The sequence below is a fragment of the Pangasianodon hypophthalmus genome, chromosome 11 (genome assembly GCF_027358585.1).
Source record: "Pangasianodon hypophthalmus isolate fPanHyp1 chromosome 11, fPanHyp1.pri, whole genome shotgun sequence".
Taxonomy (NCBI): Eukaryota; Metazoa; Chordata; class Actinopteri; order Siluriformes; family Pangasiidae; genus Pangasianodon; species Pangasianodon hypophthalmus.
Window position 1 is genome coordinate 23,620,592 of NC_069720.1, and position 27,811 is coordinate 23,648,402.

The 27,811-nt window shown below is 38.4% G+C and overlaps 1 long non-coding RNA gene across 1 annotated transcript in view; it reads right to left on the reverse strand.

Annotated features, from left to right (window-relative positions):
• Positions 1-27,534, reverse strand: part of LOC113536024 (uncharacterized) — a 30,584-nt gene extending 3,050 nt beyond the window's left edge. Inside the window, exons 1-3 of the long non-coding RNA XR_003403658.3 lie at positions 27,363-27,534; positions 16,566-16,671; positions 7,525-7,613 (exon numbers count right to left, since the gene is read on the reverse strand). This is a non-coding gene — a long non-coding RNA (uncharacterized LOC113536024). The remainder of the gene's footprint in view (positions 1-7,524; positions 7,614-16,565; positions 16,672-27,362) is intronic.
• Positions 27,535-27,811: the final 277 nt, after the last annotated feature.

Sequence of the window (27,811 nt, forward strand, 5' to 3'; positions counted from 1 at the left end):
TACTTCTTGATACCCTTAAACAATACAAGACCTGTTTTCCACTCTCTCTAGCTACAGTCACACAGACAAACACAAAGGTGTGTCCTGATCAAAAGTCTTGCCCACGATGCCATAATGGCATCACAGTCATCATTTAATAGGAGAAAAGAACAATAGTTTAAGACTCAAAATATCAGACAGATCAAACGATGCCTTTGTTTTCAACGATTTCGCTTTTGTTTCTCTCGTGTTACTTATATGAAAGACCAGCACTAAGGGTTCCACCTTAATTCATTGCTTTTCACACACTACTCATCAAGCTTTAATACTTCAATATCAGTATTATTGTTTTTATCAAGATGTAACACAAGGCTGTCGATGTCTTTAACGGTCTTCTCATTAGCATCGTAAGAGCTTACATCAATGAGTAGATATTGCCGACATTATTTCAGAATTAAAATTCTTAAATGCCTCCTTACCCAATTAGATATTGTATCATTCATTCATTAATATCTTTCTGAACGAGAACAATTCTCAGTGCCAGCATTTATTTAAACAATATTAATATATTTAGTCTTATATTTATTGCATGTATGTACACTATACTACTGCCACTGACAGTGTTTTTCCACAGAATCACAGATTTTTCAGTTATATTAAAACATATGTAACGGCTTGAGTAAGTGAGTAATTTAACACTATTTATAACTGTGTCATATTTCATGATTCCGGAAAGATATTGTGTAAGATAAACCTTGTAAACAGAGCATGTGATGGCACAATGAGATGGTATAGTGTCTCTCTCATAGCATACTTCATAGCATGAGAGTGTCTCTCTCTTAGCATAAATGAGAGCAAGAACACCCTCGAATTCCTGACCACAGAGACAGCAGACTTACCATATCTATTATTGTCCAATCTACAATAATTTTTTCTCAAATTAAGTGGCTAAAACCAATTTGTTTCATTTAAAGACTTATAGTTTCCATCTTCTTCAAGATGTCTTTATTTCCTGAAAAACAAATGGCAAGGTTTTGTTTACCTGATCACAACAGCTAGTTAACTGGTGCTCAAATAACTCTTTTAGCCACATTCTTCTGATTTGGGGATTAAATCAGACCATCTAGAGTTGGATAAATAAGAAATAAGTCTATTCTTCAGACCTTATACACTACATAGCCAAAGGTTTGTGGACACCTGAGGTTAAACTTAAGGTTCAAGATATCTATAGCAACTCTTTCTGCTAGGTAGCAGCCAACACGGTCTCCTCACATTTATACTGTAAGGAAAATGCATAACTGTGGAGGTGGAATAATTAAAGCCATTGGTTAAAATCAAGGCAAAGGTGATATACAAATGTAGAAGAGTCTGCCATGGCAGGCAGTTTGTCAGTGACTGTGGGAGGTGGTGGTTAGATTTCGCCCAGAAAGAAGATGAAGGTGTTCTACTGGCGGTCAAAACACCACTTCAGTTCAACACTTGGCAATAGACCAAAGGCTGATTATGATTTTATCTACCAAACACTTACATAGATGCTGATGAACTGGGAGATGGTTGGCTCTGATAATGGCATCAATTAAATGTGTACGCACTCACTGCTCTTTGACAGCATCAGCTCCCCTGCTAGTGTGAGCCTGATACTTCATTCCAATTATGGTGTAAAAATCTGAAGCTTTAAGCAAAAAATTAACTTGCTGGTAGATGATTTTATTAATCATTATCATGATCATTATCACTGAATTAATCTCTATTCAATTTTGGAAAGCAAGAGAGCTCAAACCTTTCAAAGTTTTGAATTCATACAAAATATAACTACTGAAGTCTACTCCAAATAATTGAGTAAACACCGATGAATAAATGATGTTTTATAAAACTTGCTCACTGGTAAGTATTACTTTAACATAGCAACTCACATTTTTTTCCTGAAAACACACTATATGGCCAAAAGTATGTGGACACCTGAGCATCACACTCATATGTGGTTCCTCCCCAATCTGTTGTCACAAATTTGGAAGCACACAATTGTATAGAATGTCTCTGTATGCTGTAATATTACAATTTCCCTTCAAGGGAACTAAGAGGCTGAAACCTGTTCCAGCGTGACAATGCCCCTGTGCACAAAGCGAGCTCCATGAAGACATGGTGTGTGAAGGTTGGAGCGGAAGAACTCGAGTGTCCTGCACAGAGCCCTGACCTCAACCCCACTGAACACCTTTGGGATGAACTGGAACACCGACTGAACCCCAGACCTCCTCACCAACATCAGTGCCTGATCTCACTAATGCTCTTGTAGCTGAATGAACACAAATCCCCACAGCCACGCTCCAAAATCTAGTGGAAAGCCTTCCCAGAAGAGTGGAGCTTATTATAACTGCAAAGGGGGAATACATCTGGAATGGGATGTTCAACAAGCACATGCGAGTGTGATGGTCAGGTGTTCACAAACTTTTGGCCATACAATCTATATAAAATATTTTTAAAAACGCGATCATACTTCTATAAATGTTAAATCAACTCTCTCCTTAGAGGAAGCTTAAGTACAAGAAACATATTTTCCTTTGGTAAATCAATTTTAAGTCAAGTCCTGTCAATTTCAAGTCCATGACTGATTTTTTTAAACAATACCAGTTGTTTACCTTGCAGCTGGCACTCCTGTCAGAAAATCAACACATTCTGATCAATTATAATAGAGAATTCAACAGCACTATGGTATAAAAAGCATAAACTCCCCCCAAAAACGTCTGTAATAACTATGTAATTCCAATTTTTTTTACAATGCTTCTTGTGTTTCAACTCATTGGTTGCAAGGGTGAGTGATTTGTTCACACCTTTCCCCCATACTCTTCTTCACACCTTGATATGTGACTAGAACAAGAATCACGACTTCAGAGCATGTGAGCCAGGTGGAACCTCTCTAATTGGACATTATAATTGCAGATGTGAATTAACAGGCCCAACAATGAGCATGTAAGCACATTTAAACAAAGCTGTGGGTAAATTAGAAGCAGATTTTCCCATGGCAACCTCCAGCTGGGGCCTGAATCCCACTAGTTCAGCAGAGCGTCTGTTATGGGCTTAAACAGCGTAGATTCCACCTACGTGTGATTAGCTGTAGGCTAATGTGTAGGCTCGGCGCAACGTTAAGCTATGGATCCTGATGTTTAACACAGCTGCAAGCAATTTTCAGCCAGCTTTTGGGTCCTATATTTTTATTTATTTATTTATTTAATCATTTTAAAGCAGTTAAGCATTTTGTGTGGAATGTGCACCTCTAAAGCAAGACATGACCCAATGCAACAGCCCACAGGCTTCCACAGAACATAGAACTGCATCTACAGAGTGTCTGAAAAGTCAGGAACCAATGGGAGGTAAACTATGTATAAGTGATTTTGTATTTATTTATTTACACTTATTTTTATATTTACTTTTTCATTACAGGTGAACAATGGCATTAACACTGGATGAAAGGGTAGAGATGGTGCTTCTCGGCACTTCTTGGTAATTTCACTGGTTCCTGACTTTCAGGACACCTTGTAGTTTAGGACTCAAACAGCAATTCTACAACCATAAACTTTGCCTTTTCATGTTACTGTGTGAAATACGAACATGTTCAACATGTTTAGCAAATTTTATTTTTCAGCAAAGTTCACTTATTCACTATGGGTTTAGGGTTGATTTAGGATTATTCATGAAATTCAGAACTGAAATACTACATACTACACATCCAGTAATCTACTAGTTACATATGCTATATGGCCAAAAGTTTGTGGACAACTGATCATCACACTCATATGTGGTTCTTCCCCAAACTGTTGCCACAAATTTGGAAGCACACAATTGTATAGAATGTCTCTGTATGCTGTAGCATTACAGTTTCCCTTCACTGGAGCTAAGAGGCTGAAACCTGTTCCAGCATGACAATGCTCCTGTGCACAAAGCGAGCTCCATGAAGACATGGTGTGTGAAGGTTGGAGTGGAAGAACTCGAGTGTCCTGCACAGAGCCCTGACCTCAACCCCACTGAACACCTTTGGGATGAACTGGAACACCGACTGAACCCCAGACCTCCTCACCAACATCAGTGCCTGATCTCACTAATGCTCTTGTAGCTGAATGAACACAAATCCCCACAGCCACGCTCCAAAATCTAGTGGAAAGCCTTCCCAGAAGAATTGAGGTAATTATAACAGCAAAGCGGCGACCAACTCCATGTTTATGCGCATGATTTTGGAATGGGCACATATGGGAGTGATAGTCAGGTGCCCAGGTGGCCACATACTTTTGGCCATACAGTTTTTTGTGAGACATACTTCTGCGAAATCTGAATAACAGTAAGTCTACCTACAACATTCACATAAGCACAGAGCAATAAAATAGAAGTTATAAGATCACAAGCAGACTGTTCTTTAATTAGATCTTACTACAAGATACAAATAACCCAAAGAACAGATCCAGCATATGTATTAGTGATGAAAAAATGAAAAGCATTAAAAAGAGACAATGGCCAGAAATATAGATATAAATTTAACCACATCAGTTGGGTGAATTCATTTCACTGAGTTCATTTAACTTGTGTACTAGAGTACTACAGTACTTTCTTAAATACTATCAGAAGCAGCTTTAAAAAAGCTATGTATGTAATTTTTAAACTTAGCAGTTATCAAAACCTGAAACTATAAGCTACTATAAGCTACACTGATAACTTAAATTATTAGAATACTTTAAGTTCTGAACTAAATTAACTCATTTAAATGTGTGACTAAAACCCAAAGTGTATATTTTACTTACTTTGCTGGGGTAAATTTACTACTTTTTTTGGAAGTGCTCACAAAACTAGAAAAAAGAAGTAATGTTACCTTGAACCGTTTGCATACTAAAGTAGTGGTGCGGTTTTTAAACTGGATTTGCATACGGTTTTGTGTAACTTCAGTGATTTAATTTTGAGCATTATGGATGGATTCTTGTCATTGTATTATGAAGCGTTTTGAAAGATCAAGTGTTTCAGTACAGTTTTCTTGGTTCATCCTTTTTGTATTTCTCAGTCAGGTGTAATGGTTTGCGTGTGTGCGCGTGTGTGTGTAGTAGTTAGTTAAGTAGTTATGCCAGGTTCTGCCAGTTCAGTATTTATGAAGGCTGATGTAACGACTTGTACCCAGTGGAGTTCTACTTCTGCCTGGAACCGTTTAAGGCGTTAGTGGCCATTTAGTTGAAACGATGATAAATCTACAACATCTGATTTCACAAATCATTTATGTAATTCGTTTAAACTCTAGCATGAAATCATTTGACTTAGGTAAAACGAAGGGAAAAAAGTTTGATTTACTTCTCTTCTTTAACTCGAGCTTGAGTAAAATTTACTAATAAAAAAGGAGAAAGGTGCTAGTTAAGAATAGTACTTGTAAGCCTAACTTAAAGTCTTAGTACATTTAACTAAGCATATTTTTAGGCGTGGAAATTGTTCCCAGAATTCCTTCGAGTAAATCTCACTCCAATATTTTTTCAGTGTCGTTCTATAAATAATGTTACACAATATGTTACCCAATATGTTTGCTTATGCCATGTACTGCCAAAATGTCTCCGGCAATTTTAACTACTTCATCAATTTTATGAGCACGTAATAAATTTGAGCTACAGTAATTCTAAATATGAAAATATAAGATCCTGCTGCCAAGATACCTGCACCAAGGTAATGCCTTGGTATCTCCACTGCTTCCCCTAATCTATCCATTTGAACAAACTCTCAGTGGTATGAAATATCACACTCTGTCTCTCACACAGGTACTATTTGGGTACCTCACTCAGGTAAACGAACAACTATACACTTTGTGTTTTAGTCACACATTTAAATGAATTAATTTAGTTCAGAACTTAAAGTATTTAAGTCATTCTAATAATTTACTTTTTTGAGGAAAAAAAGGAAATTAACCCATTTTTTAGCCCATGCACATTGTTTCAGTTTGGAGTGATATGAATGAAGCTTAGGGTCAGGAGAAGAGGAGGTGGAAAGAGGAGAAGATGAACAGCACTCCAGAAACTAGAAGCAACACATTGTATAGCCAGAGAGTTAAAAGACAGAGTGTGCACGTGTCTGCAGTTATCTAATATACAATCTGTGCAGTCATGGATAATATGGATAATAATATGGCTTTCAACACGGGAAGCAAGAACCGATGCACAGAATAGACAGCCGGCACTGTACACACTAAGGGGAAAATTATCTACGCATGTTTTTTTTCTGGGCTTTATGTGACTATATACTGTACGTCCTAACAACTCTAATGGTTATAACCTGGCACCTGAAGGTCACTGCGATCCAGAGCTATTGGTCCCTTCACAGGTTCACAGGTGCAGATGTTTCCTGTTTTGGTAATAGCGCACGTTCTCCACACAAGAACACCATCACATGACAAGTGTGCTCTCTATATATTTTAATATGAATACGCCTCACCAAAATCACTCCCTCTTTGAAGCATTCATTTTTTTTTTTTTTTTTTTTGCACAATGGTTAAGTCTCTGTGCTCACCATTCGATTATTATAAACATGCAATACTACTGTATATGATCACAGTACATTCATCTATCATCATGTTCACTCCTATTCTAACTGCAAGTTAGAACTTTCACAAGGTTTGCATTTTAATGGAAATAGATTTTAATCAGAGCCAGAGAGCGCGCTGCTGCACCAGGACTACAATGCACACGCAGTTAGTCTCCTCTTTAGCAGGAACTGAAAACGTCGATCTAAATATTTTCTGACAAATCTGTAAGATTCTTTCACTTGCATTTAGAATTTCTCCTACACATTATCATGGTTTTGAGACCTAGATGATGACCATAAGAAAATGAGAAAGCTCTGAGACAGATCTTCATTGGAAGTATGAAAAAATTAAAAAAAAGAAAAAATTCATTTAAATGGAGGTGCGACACTATGATTTACCACAAAAATTTATAAGAACAAAAACTAAATAAATGTCTTCATAACATGAAATCATACTTATTATAATTTATAATTAATTTGATGTGAAATTACATTTGCTATCAAAGATGGGAGGAAATCAACATTAGTATTCTCAGCTGTGTGAGTCAGTCAGTGAGACAGGTGGAGTGAGAGATACAGAAGAGAACTGAGAATGTGGGGGTGAATTCGCAGTACAGTTGAACCGAGGCGGGGGTGAGACATGACGTTAAATCAAGTCTAGTCTTGGGTTTTAGTTCTAATATCGACTCAACTCATCATACTAAAAATATCTGTAAAAATAAAAAAACCAACCCACAACCCCACACAACTTATGAGAAAGGCCAAACTGGAGATAAACTCAGGCTGAACTGTACATTGTAAAGTATAGGTATAGCATTAGGACGCTACACAAACGGAGACCGCCATTTTGAGTTCTCTCTCCTATGAATGGTTAATATGGAGCAGATAAAGTACTGTTTCGTGTTCTTTCCAGCGTAGTTGAAAAAGGGGTTTGTAATTAAATCCTGAGTTGCATTAGGAAGAAAGTAATTCACTAAACTGAATGGTTCCCTTCAGCCAACAACTCACCCTCACACTTGTGTCAGTCCCAAATGCCGGTTTGTGTGCCGGTGCCAGCGAGGCGGTGGCGCACCGATACAGTGTCCCGCTGCAGCTGGCTGCGAGAGACAGAAAAAAAGAGAAACAATTTTTAAAACCAAACAATACACTGGCCAAAAATAAAATCAAATTTAGTTTAGTTTTTTTTTTAAAACCATAATAGGCCTCATTTTTCAAGCCGGATATGAACTGATTTATTGGCAAGTCGTTCATATGAGTGTTTACACAAGAAATTTGGTATTCATGAAAATCCTATAATTTTGGTAGAGAAGAAAAAAAAAACAAAAACAAAAAAAAAAACACTTATCCTCCTCGTGTTCCTGAGACAGTCTCTGGTCTCTAACCTCGACTTGACTGACTTCAGATTATATAATTTGCATGGATTACTGCACTTTTATACATGGAATATACTGTCAAGGTTAAACTGGTTATTTTTATTATGTTTACAGCATTTATCAGACACCCGTAGAAGAGCTTTGGAGTCTCTCTCAAAAACACATCATCTTGCTAGTTCACTAGGTCAGGGACTAAGAGCACCATCAAGAACACTTAGTGAAAACCAGTTATTTTAGATTATTGGCATTAATTAAAGAATATAAAAAAAGAAAACAAGCCAACACAAATGCATAAATTAAGACAGACAAAACTATTATGACAAAAGAAGTGGTGCTGTATAATTGGAGGATGGGCCGGTCCATGTGCGCATAGCCGTATACAAATGCCCCAGCTGACGGAAGATTTAGCGCACGCCATGCTTATGAGGGGAAACGATGTTTAAAGACCAGTGTGGTTTTTTCGAAGGATGAAAGCAGGCTTATAAATCGGTTCCGTTTGGCACAATATCTTCTTTTAACACTTTTTAACACTTTAGATCCAGCAGGTCGGCCGAGACACTTAAATCTATTTTAAAATAGCAGTTTGTCTGTGTGGCATGCTTGGTGTCCATGTTTACCTGGGTACCGTGTCGATCCTTTTTTCATGTCAGAGTAATTTCTTTTCACCTCACTTGATTCACACCTAATTCACCTTTTCTGTAATTTGTCTCTAGACTTTGGATTTTTCCATGTAGTGTTACACTGTCCGTTACACTGTTATTATTTACTATTTATTATTTTTTATATTATTTTTAATTTTTTTTTTTTATTGGCACAGAAGCAAGTCAGCAAGAGAAATGAGAGAAGCGAGAACTTAAAACCACTGCCTTTTCTTTCACCGTTGGGATTAAGAGTCATTTTGTGTTTTCAGCCCTCTGTGCTTGACCTTTCATGGTGTTTTTGTGGGTGTCACTAAATGCAAATGAGCTGTGTGGGGAACATGCTTTTCACTTTACGAGTGATCAACATACACACACACACACACACACACACACACACACACACACACACACACATACATACACATACACATACACCAGTATGAAAAAAAAAATCTGCATTTTCTGAAACTTGCAAATTTGGTGGAATTTTTTTTAGTTCAGTTTGGCTTATGTAAACAGTTACAGCAACTTTACTAAAAGAATGATAAATGAGGCCCATTGTTAGTATGGATTCACAATTTCCTTCCTAGCTAAATAAAACAAACAAGTAACAAGCTAAGGAATATGCTGTCATATTCTGAAATCATGCAGGAAAAATGGCAGTTATAGCCGTTATAGCCCAATACTGTAGGACCTCAGACTGTACTAGAATCAAGCTAAAAAAGCACAGCGAGAGAAGGAAGACACTCATGCTGTGTGCAGTGTACATGTTCCAATTAAACATCAATTCATATCTCGGTTTTAAACGCCACTTGTCCATTTCATCACATTCCTTTCAAATTAGACTAGATAAAAAATGTGATTATTCATTTGGGTTGGCCAACGCAAGGAAGTGTGTACAGTGTCGCAACACTGCAAAAGCAGTTGCCTGAATTAAACGCACAAGAAATACGATTTTTCGCTTACAGATCCTCCTCAGCTGCTGAATGAATTTTCTGTCTGCTTAGCGTTGGCCTACTTAAATACAGCATGGAAAGTTACAGCATCTAACATTTGAACTAATATTGCACTTTAGGAGATATACAGTATGTGTCAGCGAGGTTCTGAATAACTGAGAAGTTTTACCCACCATTAGACCACAATGGAAATTATTTTTACAAATGATTTCAGTCTCGTTGCGTTCCTCCCAGAGTGATCAGCGAATTACACAAATCAGTTTAGCCAAGCTCTGTTCAAACAAGATGTGTGTCAATAACTTTACTCCTGTCAAACCAAGGACTAGGCTTGGGATGATAGTATTGGAAAACTATAGACTTGATAGACGTTGCGATATTCCAGATATCACAATGTGTATTCAAGTCAGACGATTTAAATATCTGTCGGGAAACGCACTGTCTCCAGCTTTACGGTCGACAAAAATAAATTGTGCTGTATCTCGTAGTACGTTTCCTTTTTGCCTATTTTTATCCTGTACGAACCTTAATAACCTGCTGTCTGTCTGTCTTTGGAGCAGAGCAACATGTCGTCTTTCTCTGATCCATCTTGGTTTTACTTGTCTGGGCTCGCCAAAGACAAAGCCGTGAATGTCTGCGCTCTCAAAACATGCATGGAGATTTAAATTAAGAAAATGACACAGTGTGATGTTTATCAGGGCGACCTCACTGCACAGGAATTCAATAAGCATCTCGGCACATGTGCGTATACTTTATATCATTTTATTTAAATTTCATAATGAGTTTAGTTACAGCTAATAACACGCCATGTTCATGTACAGTCTCGACTTCAGTTTTGCAGCATTCCTGTTACCTTTTTAAAAGTGTCATTTAAAAAGAAAAATCTAAATGGTAATGCTAGCGATTGCAAGTAAAATACTACTTAGGATGTTAATATCCCACATAAAATACCAACAGAAGGGTTTGTGCATAACTATGCATGCACTATTGATGGCTATGTTTTATTGGGAGGCTTGATTTATTGTTTAATTATTGTTTTATATGCTTTATATATTATATTTGCAGTTCATAAAGCTAAATAAGGACCAACAAAACCTATTCACCGTTTGATCATGAATTATTAACCAAAATGTACATCATAATTATGGAAAAAGACCAGTTACATTGTTGAGAACAAAGGTTTTATAATCTGGACCTCAAATGGCAGACGCATACAATCAAACCCACACACACACACACAGGTCCTAATTCAGACAGAAATACCACTGGCAACTGATAACAGTCTAACCCCAAATATTACACGGCTGAAAAGTGTAACTCTTACGTGTACAGCTCCTACACACACTCTGGTAGTCTGATTTGCTGGGGACAGCAGTCTGCATGGCATCAGCCAGTTGAAACATGTTTAGACGTCTGATCTGGGTGGTCCAGAGTCAGAGACAAGGCCTTAGATGTTTTAATTGTCTCCATCCTTGGGCGTGTCATCAACTTGAAACGGCTCCGAAATAACAGCGGCTCCTTTGCCCGTGTCGTGCTGATCTTTTTCAGGCTTTATACTTAGAACAAAACGCACCACAGATGAACCCAAGCATGCAGCTCATCAGGGATTCCACCCTCGCTTGGAAATAGACTGTTAGTGTTACAATTCCATTTCCTGAGACTAAATTACAACCTTGTTTTTGCCATTGACTGAGACCGATCCACAGTAAAGCCTAATAGGGGATCTGAATGTCCAATTCTGAACAGACACAGGCAGCAAATGTGTTAATACAGAATCAGCTGCAGATGTTTACAACACAGTTAATCAGTAGGTGAAGCTGAAATGCTTTTAGACCACAAGTGAACTGAACACACGAATGTTAAAGAACGCCACTACACAGCAGCAACGTCTAGAGGTAGACATCGAGATGAAAGGGCGTAATAAAGTCACAGACACTGTAATAAAAGACTGTCGCCTCCACCAAAGAGCACTGGTGCCTCAGGAAGTCTGTAATTTACAATGACAGTATCAGGGACAGTCACGTAACTGGAGACAAAGTGTGGGTCAGTGACAGAACGCAGCCTTCCTTTCTGCTTATAACAATTTATCAACTGCATCAAAAAACTTTTCATCCTCAACCAAACAAACTGTTTTCATTATCAGTGTAACATTTTCCTACTGAATCAAGCTGAGCAAATAGAAGGAGCACTAAAGAAAACAATACAGTGCAACTCCCACATGTGGCCTGTGGTATTAATCTGTCTTTGCCAGTGTGAGTGAGTAATGCCCCTGATCTCACAAGCGTCTCCTGAGCACGCTAGCACATCTACAGAACCTGAACGCATCCTCCTAGTGACTGCTCTAGTATTGGACTTGCCGAGCATGCCGTTCCTGGATTCCTTGTTTCGAAGACATAGCTTGATCTCGGCATAATTTGTTGAGCTCCAATAAAGCTGAAGCACTTCTAAATATCTGAACTGTTAGTGTACAAGAGTCTGTGTGTGTGATAGAGTAAGAGAGGCTCTCACACTCATTTTCTAGCCACTGTCATTCTTGAGAGAGGAAATGCTTCCAGACGGCTTTACGGTTCTTTAATCAACGCTAAGAAAAGACTCTCTTGTTCTTCTTCTACCACTGTAAAGAGACTTCAGTCCTCCTGAAGGTTCAGCACATCAAGAGAAATCCATTAACATCCAACAGCGCCTAAAGCACATCAGAAACAAGAAAGGATGCCAGACACTGGAGCTGGAATCGACCAAGAAGATCTAAACTGTACACTCTCAGATTATAAGAAGTTCCTGAGCATCATTTTTTTTTTTTTTGTTAAAAGCCAAAAAAAAAAAAAAAAAAAAACTAGAGCATGCCACATAAGAACATCTCTGCTACTAAGCACGCACACACACACACACACAACTGTACAAAAGTCTTAGGCACACTATTTTGGATGCTTATTTTATAACTTCTGCATTATTTAGTCAGCACAAAAACATTTAGATTTCCAAACATCACCTTTCCAACAAAAAAACGTACGAGCTACATATCAGTAACGAAAGCGACATATTACACAACAGAGCACTTTTTAGACACAAAAAAAAAACATACTAAAGGCTGTTGGGTTTTGCTATAACAAAAAAAAAAAAAAAAAAAGACTCCAGAATGTGGCAGATTCTCTAAAACGCTCAGTAAAACTTAAGTAAAAACCTAAATTCCTTATAAAACTATGCAAAATGATCCGGGGACCGCCGAGGTCACACCAAATACTGACTTTGTTTTAATTTATTACTGGTTACTGCTATTTTTTTATGCAGAAATGTTTTGTTTTTTATTTTTGAAGGCATCTTTGCTTTACAGCAATTCTTTACATGTGCTTAAGACTTTTGCACAGCACACCCCCCCCCCCCCCCCCCCCCCCCCCCCCCCCACACACACACACACACACACACACACACACACACACACACACATCCAAAGGTCTCAGACCACATTGAAAATCTAGGATTGTTATTTTTAGCCCCCATTTAAAATTGAAAATAAACAGAAGGTTTTACAATTTTGAAATATTTCAAACAAAGAAAGTAAATGTTCAGTATCTTGAATGTTTAATATTCTGCATTCTGGTCTCGATTTAACTGTAAGCAGATGATGTGATATTGCCCATGTTAACTGCTTTGTACAGTTTTTCCTCATGTCTAATCTCTTCTACTGAAGCACGTGTTCAGATGAAACTAAAATCTAAAATGGATCGTAAGGTTTTTGCACAAACTTGTGGAGTCTGTTCCAGCTCGAGTGCACACTGTCACTAAAGCAAAAAGGGGACGAACCAAATACTAAGAAACCCTGAATTTCATGTCAATATTTTAAAGATTCTACTTTTCACTGAGGTTGTGGTAATGAAAAGTGTTGTATTAAATTAGAAAAGAATGCAAAATAGAAACATTTTCACTAGTGGTCTCAGATCCTCACACACACCCACACACACACACCCACACCCACCCACACCCACAGAGTACTGTGGAAAGGTCTCAGGCACATGCAAAGAAATGCTGTAGAGCAAAGTAGCTTTCAAAAATAACAATGTTTCTACATTTAAACAAATGCTATAAAAAGCAGTAAACAGTAATAAATGGAACAAAGACTATATCTGGTGTGACTATCCTGTGCTTTAATAAAAAAATAGTAGTCTCAGGTGCAGTTTGCAGAGTTTTATAAGGAAATGATCTGGTAAGTTTTACAGAAGCAGCCCCAGGTCTTCTGGAGACTTTGACTGTCGCACTTGCTTCTTATTTTTGCTGCAAAACCCAGCAGCCTTCATTATGTTTTTAATATGCAGCTCTCTTTAGTGACATACAAACACTTTTCTGTAACATTTAATTCTGTGCTGGAAAACTAATGTTTGGAAATCTAAAATGCCTTTGTACGGATTAGATAACGTAGAAGTCATAAAATAAAAATCTATAACAAAAGTTTGTACTAAAAAATAGGATGCCTAAGACTTTTGCACAGTACTGTCTAGATAGATAGATAGATAGATAGATAGATAGACAGACAGACAGACAGATAGGCTTGCTGTACATTAATTAGTGCTCTCCCCCACAGCCACCCCCCCGGGCCTGATTCCAGACCAGGCCAGCTATAAAAGGAAAAAGCACTTTGGGGCTGGATTCACCTGGCATGTGACAGAAACCGAGGGCTGTAATGTATGTTGTTAACCCAGCAGGAGAGGACATGCCTAGTGTGTGAGAGAAAAGGAGCTGAATGAGCATGTGAGTGACTCACAGGAAGACAACAACTGGAGGGGTCATCGCTCACAGAAATCAAAATAAGGGGGGGGGGGGGGGGCGTTTGAGCTTTGTTTTTGTGGCAGGCGTTCTCATAGAGAGTAAAACCATGTTCCATTTCAGAGCATCTTTAATTAGCCAGGCTTTTTTTCCCTCTCTCTTTAACTTTTACAGCAAAATGATGAGGGCAGCAGATATTACAGGCTTCCGGCCAGGCAAGTTTTTATGTCTGTGTTACCTATAATCTGGCAGCCCCAGACTGTCTGACCACTTGACAAAGCAGAGATGATTTACTTGTGCTTTTAGTGCTGATAAACAACACTCAGTCTAAGTGGTTGGGAGTACATACTGGGAATACCAAGTGGCAGCTAAAGTCTTACAAAAGCACACAGATATAGATTACATGTTACGTAACAGTGTTTTTATTATTATTATTATTATTATTATTATTATTATTATTATCATCATCATTATGTCTAAAAGTGCTCTATGTTGAAAAGACTAGGGGATTTATGATAAAGCAGATTCATGAAAAAAAAAAAAAACAATCATTAACAATAATTTCTACAAAAAAAATGAATAAATAAAATAAAGGACCCCAAAACTATAAATGTCATGCTATTCAAATGTTTATCATCTCAATTTAAACACAATGACCTTGTGTACCTAATATTTAAGAAAATAAATTGTCTAATTTATAAAATAAATAAATAAATAAATAAATAATGACGTCACAGTTTCGCGAAATATGGTTTAAAACGCTTTTGTTTTTGCGCAGCGTGCTACTTTTCCTCCCAGCCATCTTTCATTTCATCTCATACTGACAAAGTGATAAATGTAAGAGATTTTAGGAAATTCTCAAAATATCTTTTGGTAAAAATTAGATTGCACCCTGCGAGTTTTCATGATTTTTCTTTGGTGTAAAGACAGGAAGCTTTATTAAAAAAAAAAAATTCTCTCACTCAAACCAAAACAAAAGTACTGTCCTAGTTTGAAGTGTAGAACAATAAAATATAGATTTCAGAAGCGACAGGTAAATCATTGAGTTCCTAGCACAGGTGGAGTGAATGAATATGCTATGGTCATGTGACCTAGCTTGCATGGTCAAGTGTAAGCACTTATAATAAATGTCAGAACAGTTTCTATTAAAATGAGGTGTATGCAGCATGCATGGTTTATATGGAGATTGTTTCTGCTGTTCGATTTATAATTAGAAATAATAATGACGTTCTCTAACAACACTGTCTGAAAATCTTATCTGATAGAAAGAACACCACATAGCGTATTTGAGCATTTTGTTATATGTATATAAGGGAAAGAGAAACGAGGAAAGACTTGTACAAAAATTCTGTAATAAATATTTCCTTTAATTTTAGTCCCAGAAAATGTGTGTGTGGCTTTTAAGTTTTTAAATAACGCCCTCCTGATAATCTAGTCTAAAAATATAAAGGTTATCACACTGAGAAAATTCCAAACCACAACAGACCTAATAAATTGTGTAGTATAGGGCTTCACGATTTCGATTTGATTCTTAAATTTTGAACAAAATTTGAATGAAGAAAAATTATGACTGAAAAGACTGAAACATAATGAGCCTCAGAGCACAAATAGAGCTCCAAGGTCGGCTAAAATGTCTGATTTCCGGGGCCTTTGGTATTGTTTGAAAGCTAATGATAACGGGGTCGTGTAATCGTATAACGTATAATGCATGCTGGTCGTTGTAAGCTTGAGCCATCAGGATTCACAAGTGCAGATCTCACAGGCTCTCCACGAAAGAATGTGATCATGTGACCAGCGTGCTCTCTGTATATTTTAACTCAATAGGCTGCACAGATTGGGACCGCTGGGGTTCAAACATTACAACTGCATTAATTGCACAATAAATAAAATGCTGATTTGCACGATGTGAATCGCACATGTCCATGATGTGAATCGCACACTGTCACATTTTTGCGTTGGGATGCATCATGTCACAATGATCGTTACACCCCTAGCAATATATATAACAACTAATAACACATAGAACAATTGTCTAAGCTGCGAGGGACACTACAGATTAACAACAGGCTTTCCTTAGCGGAGCAAAGTGCTTGTGACAAACTATATTATGGATTATACAAATATCTAAAACTATCTATCTAACTATCTATCTGTAATTAATACGCAACTTGCGTGGAAATAAATTTTAAATGTAGGAAATTTAAAATTACGTCCATCATATGCTGATAAATGAAAGAGTATATTGCACACACAAGTGCACACGCACAGCATGATCATCTCTACAGCATACAAACTACAAACCAGAAGGAAAAAATGTCACTTACCTTCATTCCAGCTTTAACTGTCCTAAGTGGTGCCACAAACGGATCTCGTCATGAAAAACTTCAAGAACAGCATATTCTATCGTCTCGCATTCTCTGGCTCTCTGACCTTTGAAATACAAGGATGAAGAAGAAAAGAGAAATCACTCCATTTGCTCATAGCTGAAGCAAAGAGTTTGTTAAAAAAAAAAAAAATAAGGCTATGGGTTTTAAAAGGTGGCACAATTCAGCAGTCCAGGCCGGTGCTGTATCAGAGCTTCTCCCCACAAACGCTCTGTCCTGTATAATCACCCAGCAAAGGACAGCTAATGGGAGCACATGTAAACTTCAAGCCAGACCCTTTAGCATGAAATTGCTAGCAGCTGGCTTCTATTCATCTCCATGTGACTCCCTCACTTATGTTTTTTAGGGAACAGCTGCACAGATAAAAGAAGAGGACTAAACAAACACTGTACAATGAGCAGCAAACACCAAGCTGCACAAGCGAGCCTCCCTGGATGTGCGAACTCTCGCTGCTTGTGCAGCTCGCTATTGCTCTCGACTGTCCCTTTTCTATATTTAATTTGCCATTTTCGGCATCCCACTTCCCCCCATCATAACCCACCCCAAGCAGCTCAGCCACCCTGAAAAGCAATGACAGTGCTCCTTTGTTCAACCCCTGCCTCTCAGTACCCACAATCCCCCATTCTACCACCCACCACCATCCATCGTCCGCCCACTGGCGGAGACGCAGGCCTTGACAGAAAGGTTTGGGTAAGAGACAGAACGAGAAGGAGAGAGCGACTGAAACAGTGACAGACAGCAGGAGGAAGAGACAAAGGCATGCTCTTGCACCCTTTTTTTTTTTTTTACTATTCCTGAGTTTTTTCTGTAGACTCAGCAATAACGGAGGGGGCTTCAGAAAGGGGGCAGCAGTTGTAGAGACCTGCACTTCCAGCTGAGATATGCAGCCGCCGGATTATGAGCTCTCCCCAATCATTGTTTGGGTGGAGAAATGCATTTAAAGATGACTTCAAGGATTCAGTGCTATGAATTTGAAACAGCTATATTTAAAACAGAGTTGGATGGAGGGAGGGATTTGAGATGAGGATTTACATACCTCGATTTGCTTTTAAATTCATCCTTCCCTTATATACATAAAATTAGAATGGTGTGATTTAAAACATGGAGACGTTTTTTTTGCACAATTCTTAACCCATGTAATGTATTAACACACTCTTAGGCATGACGTTAAAATGGCAGAACTAAACAGCTGGATGGTCATTACATATCATTTTTTCTATTCTTGCATTTCTAGATTGTGTGTTGTATCTAGTGTGAAATAAAAACAGACGTGTCATGTTCATATGCAAATAAACAAACTTTTGGCCTAACAGGCAATGTTTAACCCTTCAAAGGAATGTTTTTATTGTTAGATTTATCTTTTGAGATTTAAATTACGAGCTATGCTGAATGTTACGATACAGTAACGCGTATAATGACAGGATTATGGTTGGTATTATAGTTTAATCCCAAAGAGTCTTAAACTACACAAGCATGCACTGAAAAAAATTATTATAGCAAGTGAAGATATCTTAAGTAAAGGAAAAGTTAACTAATTTCACATTACGAGATTTTAAGAAATTTAAAAGCTATTAAGCCTGACATAATTAATTACTAATTTATTACTAAATTACTAATGGCAGATCATTTTGCTTCATTCTTAAAAAAATAAATAAATAAAAAATTTGCCAATATACACAATACAATTTCAAGCTTGTATAATATCATACGCTTAATAATCTCATATTTGTTTAAAAACAATTTTAATAAAGAGAAATATTAGTTGAATTTACCTACATTCAAGATATTTTTACTTGCTAAGGATCAGTTTTTGCAGTGAAGATTCTTATTTTTTTGCAGCATCTAAATAAAAGTCACAGGAAACTGAAACATTCTCTCTCACATTTGTTGAGTTCTTTATTTACGTGTTTAATTTATATGGCGCCTTTTTACACCCAGTCACTATACAAAGTATGCAACACAAAGTAACACACACACACACACACACACACACACACACACACACACACACACACACACACACACACACAAATGTAGTACATAGCGCCACCGTTCCCCGCGACCACTCGCTGCTCGCCACTGTTTGTCTCACCTACATACTTCTTTGTTATTCATTAAACTCGCTTCTTGGTGATATTTACAAGTAATAAAAGTGAGTAACCATTTCCTTCATGACGACTCACCATTCACAACTACTCTTCTTCTTGTTCTTGATAGAAAGTACAGTATTTTACAGAGTATACTATAGTACAGAATAGTACAATATTTGCATTGTATAGTACAGTATCGTATATGTGTAAAAGTTTGTGGTACAATGAACAAAGACGGCTTTTTTCTATAAAAAATTAATTATTTAAGAAATTAATTATAATCTATTTTTTCTATTCTGATAAAACTCTATTTTGTTCTACTTTATATTCTAAGTGAAAATCTTCGTTCATCATGTACCCTAATTTGTAATTTGATATACCAATGATCATGATGAATAAATTAATATGCAAATTAGTCTATGATGCCATCTAGCGACTTCTAGAGTGCGCTTTAACTACTTTCCTCTCAAGAGAGTTGGCAACACTGTATGAAATAATAATAATAATATAATATTATTATTATTATTATTATTATTATTATTATTATTATTATTATTATTAAAAGATATACTGATAAAGTCCCTGGGGTGTGAGAATGAAAAACGCTTCAGTGTTTGCATTCTATGACAATCAAACGAGTCTGTGTATATGACATATTACTTACATCTTACAGCCGACACCCAAATCTGCTCACTTTTTTTAATATTCACTCACCCTAGATATTACACACATTTATTCATTCTAAACAGCAAAGTGTCACAGACATCTAATCGTCTGCCTCAGCTTTTGCACCTGAAGAGAGTTTAGAACAAAACGGAAAAGTTCAGTCTAAAAAACTATAAATGCGGTGCATTAGCAAGAATTTAATACCTGCACAGCCTATATTTAAATGTTGTCATACATACACTACACTATTAACTCCCTTAGAAAGATACAGATGCATTAGAGAAAATGTTTAAGCTGTGTTGACATCCGTTCCTCTACAGACGTATTAATAATCCATCTCCTAAAACAAAACCACACAATATTTAGACTGAATATTCACATCAGCCACTGACAGACACAAACAGCTACACTTTTATCGTTTTAATCTACAGCACTGCAGGTGTATAAAGGTTTGGTTTAACATGCACTCCAGTCGAACAAACAGCCTCAAGTTATTCACCTGCATTAGATACTTGAAGTCTTTTCCCTCCCTTTTCTTCCACAAAAAAACAATAACGTAAAGCAGCGATTATGAAACAGACACACAGCTGACGTACAAAAACAGACAAAGCTTCAATGAGCTCACACACATGCATTCATCTGTAGAGAGAAGACTGAAAAATACATACACTGATGATATAAAAAAAAAAAAATAAAAAAAAAATGTGGAATTGGGTTGAATGTAATCCTTAGTTGTTTTTACACAGACCAGGGAATTTATTTTTAGTATGTTGTAGCATTATCAGTAAGTACTTAAAAGGTGCATTAGATCAAGATCGAGCAACATTGTACAAGTGTTTATTCTGGATTTACTATCTTGTCATTAGGTTTTTTTCAAAGAACAGAGTGATTTTTTTTTTTTTTTTTGCTCACAGGATAATTACCTGGCTGTGTTGCTCTGCGCTCTGGCCGATTTCAGACTTGGAGGAGTTTAGAAAGTGACTGAAGCCCATCCAAACCCAATCGAGCATTACGGACCAGAAGGCAGTTTTCCAAATGGGTTTTTAAGCCACATAATACACACGTGCTGAGGCCATGGCTTAAACCATAATTTCTTATCATGTTTTACATAGTTTTCCAGGTTAGTTGTACTGGTAAGAAATAAAATAAATATCATCTATTGCACCATTAAAGATGACATGAAGTGAAATTTAAGGTAAGTGAAATTTAGACATGAATTTACTCTCTGAACTTTAATTAAAAAGTGCGTAAAACAGTGCTGGATACGGCTCAGTGGATTAGAAATGTTTTATACATAATAGTGCATCGAAATTTGAGGTACAGTTATGAATATGGTGTGAAAATTCCATTTTGTTCAACTATGTACATATTTAACAAAAAAACTAGTTTTTTAAATAAATAAATAAATAAATAAATAAATAAATAAATAAATGAACTATACTCCTGGACAAAAAATTGGGGGAGGCCCAAATCGCTATCTAGTGGTTATCTAATGTAGGTTTTGTGTCTAGAAGACATGTTAAAAAGTCAGTGCTGTATCAGAAAAACAACAAAGACAGACGTTTTTTTCGGCAGAATATGGAAAGTCCGACTCAGAGTGGCTCAGCAGAGTCGAATCATGATTTGAGTTGCAAGATCTGGTGAGAAATACCGTAGTGAATGCATCTCTAGCACAGAAGAGCATGGAGGAAGTGCATGGAGGAAGTGCATGGAGGAAGTGCATGGAGGAAGTGCATGGAGGAAGTGCATGGTGTGGGGAGCCTTTTCAGCTGCTGGTACAGGTAAGCTGCTTCACTGTGAAAAGTCAATTAATGCTTTGGAAGACAGGAGAATATTGCAGAAACACTTATTTCCCACAACTGAAAAGTTGTTTTCTAAAGAGGAATGATCAGATGTTATTCTTCAACAAGACAATGCTCCTGCCCAGACTGCACAGACCACCAAAAAGGGACTTGAGAACGAGTTCATCAGGCTCATGCTTTGGCCTGGTCAGGGTCCAGATTTGAACCCTATAGACAATATTTGGTCTCACATTAAACACAAACTAACCAGGAAACAATTTTCAACTACTCATCAACTGTTTGAAGCCATCAACATAACTGACTCACAGCACAACAGTGACTCTTCTTTCTGTACAAATCTGTCCACAAGTTTCCCCACAAGCCTTAAACATTTAATAAGAAATCAAAGGGAAATGCTATCCCACACCAAGTTCCTTTATCTATTTGCTTAATTCTGGCTAATTTTCTGACCAATGATTTGTTGTTAAGACCATTAAAAGCTTAATATTTTCCCATTCTGGGTTTGGCCCATTTTTTTTGTGCCCAGGAGTGTATCTGAAAAAGGTTTTCATTTACACATACCTTATCAAAAATAAGCAAACGCATTTTCAAACCCTGAAAATTATCGTAATTAATTAATTAGATGGGTGAGAACTTAAAAAAGTGTGTATGGGCAAAATATGACCACATTCAATTGTCTAATCAATGGAATGTGGTCAGTTGTCTAATCATACTACCACAAACTGTTGTTAATGATCATTTTTTAAAATTCAGCTACACCCATGACCTGCACACTGACTGATCCTGCCTACTGATTTCCTTTTTACTCAGTAAACTACATCGAAACATTTTCCTAAATGTCACTACTTTGATCAGACTCCCCTACCACATTTTCACACAGTTATAGATCGATAGACTACTATAGACTTGAAATCTGCTTAAAAATACTGCGCGACAGCTCAAATAGCGTCAGGTGTGCAGATTCCAGGTGCTGGATATTTGTGGAATAAAGGATAAAGAGTATTTCATGCCGAGTTCAGGCCGGCTAGTTTACAGGAGCTGGAATTTTGTTTCCCCGTCAGATACACAAAATAAAGTGTGGTAGTGCTTCAAACAAATGGATACAAACACAGACGCTTGTGTTCCCAGGCTCATGATTTAGGAAACTAAACCCACGATGGTCACTACTTTCCCCCCCTCTAACTTCCTGATGGGGTGCGTCACAATTCTCCGTCATAGATTTCACTCCGGCACCAACGCATTCTGAAAAGGACTGTTTAACATGAATTAGGAGGTGATCAGGGAAAGACCAGAGGGATTTAGGATGCACTCGTCTCCAGAGATTAACCAGCCTAATACCTCCATTCATGACAATGGAGTTTCATGAGGGTTCCTGCACAAATGAAGTGGCCCCTTGGGAGCTTGGAGTTTATTGTTCGGGTGAAAACAAGCTACAGACCTTTTAGACAAACTGACCTCCAAATCTAAACAAAGAAGTCACGTTAGCGAGGCGTCCATCACGCGCACGAGAGCTAAATTAATGAGGTGTATTTTAGACGTCGGCTGCCAAAAGAATGCAATAAGCGTACGGCTGGATAAGCAGGAACGATGAGATTAAGTCTTGAGATTTGGTCTCTGGATGCATTCCTAGATAAAAAAAGTATAATATATATATATTATTATATATATATATGTTTTGCTATCTCTAGTGTTATTCTATCCCTGCTCCATGAATGGATTGTGGATAAATTGAGTAGTGACATATATATTATATATTAGTCACTACTCAATTTATCCACAATCCATTCATGGAGCAGGGATAGAATAACACTAGAGATAGCAAAACATAACTAAATGTTAACTTATAGACATCCAGATGCTATAGGAGCTCAGATCTGAATCGTGATGATATGGAGGGTATTTTTTAATCTCCTCCTTTAACTAATAAAAGAAGACAGAAAGCTACTACATGACACAGTAAGTGCAAATTATGCTACAAATGCCTCTACCCAATGTCCTGAGAGATCATAAGCATTCCTATATTAAGCGCCTTCAATAAAAACCGACCTCATCAATTAAAAGCCTCTCCACAGCTATTCTGCTTGGATGGAGTCACACACCTGGACAGTTTGTAAAAACTTGGGTATCTGGTTTGCTATTTTGTTTTTTACTCACAGCCCAGGCTGCTAACCAGGAACAAGCACTAGCAACGATTTGACATGTCATACTTGAACAGATAATTTTAAAATCATTGCGAGGTAAGAAGCTGAGATGGTTTGAATCCTCATCCAGGAGCAGTAATAACAGGGACTTAATCCAATCCGTCGGCTTGTGCTGTCTGAAGAACCCCCTTAGGCTCTGGCATTTAAATTTGGCCCTACTAGCAACTTTTAACCAATCCATCAGCAGCTGTAACAGCTGTGACCAGATAGATTACATTTTCTTTTCCATAACAAATCATAACTACTACTGATCTGATTCCAGCTGTTAGAAAGGAATCTTGTGTTTTGTTAGTCAATGTAGGTCAGCCATCACTTATTGATCACTGACTAGCGGAAGCCAAAAAGTGTCTTATTTGTAACATAAGTGAAGAGATTACGCGAGTAGAGCAGAGGCCCAGGTCAATCCTTCTCACTCTCTGACTGACAGATGGACTAGAAAGATAACTAACTAAAACTGTTGATTAATCCATAATCCATCCATTCACTGCTGCGGGAATAATAATATCGATACATTTGTTTCGATACTCAGGGAAGCTTTTCAAACGTGCAAAGTGATCCTTATACGGGAAAGTCACAAGAAGACGAAATATATGAATAAATAAATAAAATAAATAAATAAACAAACACTCCTCATGTCCACCAGAGAGACAGAATGGCCTGTACCTCGTCTCATCTCGTCTCGTCTCTTCACCCACTGCATCCAGATGGTAGCAGGATGTATATTAATCGCCTCAGTAACCATACACTGAGGCTAATAGGCTGCATCATGGTTCAGTCCACACAGACATTTATATTAAACTGCATTAACAGCACCGAGCGGCTGTCACCACGGCCTGAGGTGGTTTCTCCAACATGATCAAATGCTGCAATAATTACACCCTACAAGCTCCTGATTAACACATTCATGAATATTACAACAACACATTATTTCTGTGTGTGTTTTTTTTTTTTTAAGCCGTGAGCTTGAATTTTTTTTTTTTTTTTTTTTTTTACACAGAAGAACCTCAGGGTGACATTGAGATATGTTGAGACTCGAGTGAGCGTTGATGAACAGCACGATGGCGTTAACCCTTCCTCGCTCAGCTATGCTTCCCCCACAGCACACAGACAAAATCACAATAGGACAAGCTGAAATATGGGAAGGTTTATGTCGTCATGGTGTGTTAGCGTAAGCCCTCCTAAGTAAGACTGTGTGTGTGTGTGTGTGTGTGTGTGTGTGTGTGTGTGTGTGTGTGTGTGTGTGTGTGTGTGTGTGTGTGTGTGTGTGTGTGTGTGTGTGTGTGTGTGCGCTAAGCTTACAAGAGAAGAGCCGTGCACCTGGAGCAGGGATGGGCATTTCAGAGGTCAAGGTTCACAGCTCACATGGGGCGCTGACTAAACAGGCCTGTGCTCCCAGACAACCCCTGCGGCGAGTATACAGAACACGGGCCCTTTCACTTTTCTCTCCCCTCCTCCTTCCTTCTCCCTCGCCTCGTCCGTCTCTCACGCCGCTTTGTTTCCTCTCTAATCCATAACCACTCAAACGGCCAGCGGCTCAATTATGCTCCCCGTTCCACCACCATCTCTAGACGGATAAAGATTCAAAAACAATTAACCTCTTCTAAGCCAGAATGTGTCCCTGAGGGAACAGAAAACAAATATGTCAACCTGTGAATAAATAATAAAACCTGTATATTTGGCGGAAAATCTGTAACTAATATCTCAAAACAGGAAGAAAAAAAATCATCACGGAGGAAGAGCTACTATGCCATTTTTCTTTTTTTCCCCTGAAACAGTTTACTGCAGGTGCAGACGCAAACTCACAAAGCATAAAATCGTGTCTCAGTAGCACCTCGCGCAGTTTTATTTACTATACCAGACAGTCTGGGAGTACTTCAATCGGCTTGTACACCTTTCTCGCAAAGTCTGCGATGCTGGAAATCAAAAATTACAGATAAGCAATAATCCACGTCCGTGTCTGGCTGTAGCCACTTGACTCTGTGGACTTCGTTGGCCCTTCAGCCGTGAATACACCCTCCTCATGCGAGGGCGTGAGTGGGCCTCCTATTCGCTGGCAGGTAGAATGCCTCAAAGAACGTGCGAAGAAGAAGAAAAAAAAACAGCTGGTTGCTTCTATTGAACCTTTTATGACGTTCCTTCAAAGGATTATGGTAGAGGAGGGGAGGTTTTTTTTTTTTTAAAAAAAGGATGCCATGTCTTCCCAGTGCTGTTACACTCCAGAAGGACTCACTGCTTGTGAAAGTAACATAGCGTACAGTACGATCGGTGCTAAATGTTCGAAGCCTACACGCATTTTAAAGACATGAGAAGAGATCTTTACAAAACTGCTTAATGCCAAACACACACACACACACACACACACACAATCTTGAGAAATATCAGCACTGTAAAGGGAGCACACAAATCATGATGAAGATTATGGAATAGTGCTGTTTGAGCTGTTCACACACACACACGCACGTCAATATTAGGACCCACTTCTGCAAGTTCAGCTGACACACAACCCCTGGTGCAAAGAGAGAAATGAATAAAGAAGTGAATGAATAACTATAATCTGGAAAAGTGAAGAATAACGCTGTAGTTTTCGATGCACAGCTTGACGACTAAGCGAGCATGGCGAGCACGCACGTGGCCAGCTGTGATCTTTATTGCAGGACAAATGGAAGCTGCGGCGCAAACACGAGACAGACTGGAAGTGCTGCTCTGCAATTTTGCATGCGCATGCTAAAACTGGCACGACAGAAAAAAAAAATCTCTCCTTCACTCTCTCATGTATGGAGACAATGTCACCTTTCATGTTCTCATGAGTGTGTTTGTGCTCGTGCATCTCTCCCTTCCTCGTCACTTACAAGAAGACAGTATAGTTCAGGTTTCCTGTGTGTGTGTGTGTGTGTGTGTGTGTGTGAGAGAGAGACTAAAGCCTGGTAAAACTTGGCCCCCAACAAACATTGCGTGCCACTCCTTGATTGTATAGTGGAAGAGATGCAGGAAATGAAGGCGGGGGAAGGAGGGGAAAAAAAAAGGAAAGGAAAAGAAGCCATGGAGGAGGAAAAGAGAGAGAGAGAGAGAGAGAGAGAGAGAGGAGGCACTGATCCAGACTGACTGGGACTCTGTTGATCATTATGTCTAGCCTTCAGGTGTGTGTGTGTGTGTGTGTGTGTGTGTGTTAGGGGGAGGTGTGGGAAGCAAAAGAAGCAGACAAAGACCGATGCGGTACACTGGCAGGCGCGCACACACACACACACTCACACACACACACACACACTCACACACACACTCACACACACACTCACACACACACTCACACACACACTCACACACACACACTCACACACCATTTTGACTGCATTAAGTCACTTCATCATATTTTGTGGGTTTTTTTTACAGTTGCAGTGACTTTAATTCACTCCTTCACAACTCGCCATACTTCAATTTAAAACACATTTAAATTAAAAAGTGAATCATTTGTCAAATAAACAAACAAAAAACCCACAAAGTTCATTTTTTTGTCCTGTTTAAAATTTTTACCCACAAAAACTACAATAATAAACTGAAGTGTAAATGTTCTTCAGTTTATTAACTATAATAACATACACACACCTCACACACACACACACCTCACACACACACACTCTCAACATACACACACACACACTCTCCACATACACACACACCTCACACTCAACACGCACACTCTCAACATACATACACACACACACACACACTCTTCGTGATAACGTTAAACGAGAAATAAAGAAATGATTAAATTACAACAGAATTACAGGCAGCTAAACTCTGGTCTGTTTGTTTGTTTGTTTGTTTGTTTTTAACAGTCGACTAAAACATGTAACGGAACTCGAGCGCGAGCCGAATCTGACTGACACTTCAGTCGCGTTACAGTTTCCAAACAAAGACTTGTTTTTTTTCTTTCTTTTCTTTTTAAATAAACAGAATAAAAAGCGTCACATTGCCACTAACCGCTCGCTGTAGACGCCACGCCGTCGTCCCGAGGCTCGGAAAGTCCGCGTGCTCATAATAAACCGGGGAGATGAAGGCGCGCGCGCCGCTCCAGGAAACGGAGGGGATGAGAAGCCGCGCCGCGCGCGCACCGGCTCGCGCCTCTGACACTCCGAGCGTTTCCTGCGCTCGCGGATTGAACGCGGTGGGAAGAGTGGAGGCAGAGGGTCACGTGATCTGCGGCGAGGCGCGCCATTGGTCGAGCGCGGGTGCACCCATAAAACTCGCCTTTGGCTCAATCCCAAATGGAAATATATAGTCCTCTATATAGGGCACAGAAGCCTTTATTTCCTCTCAGTGTAGGGCGTTGATATAGGGACTGTGCAGCCGTTTGGTATTTAGCCTTTAATTCACTGGATTAGCACACGAGTGGAAAAAGCCAAACCTCCTTCATGCTGATGTGTTTAAGA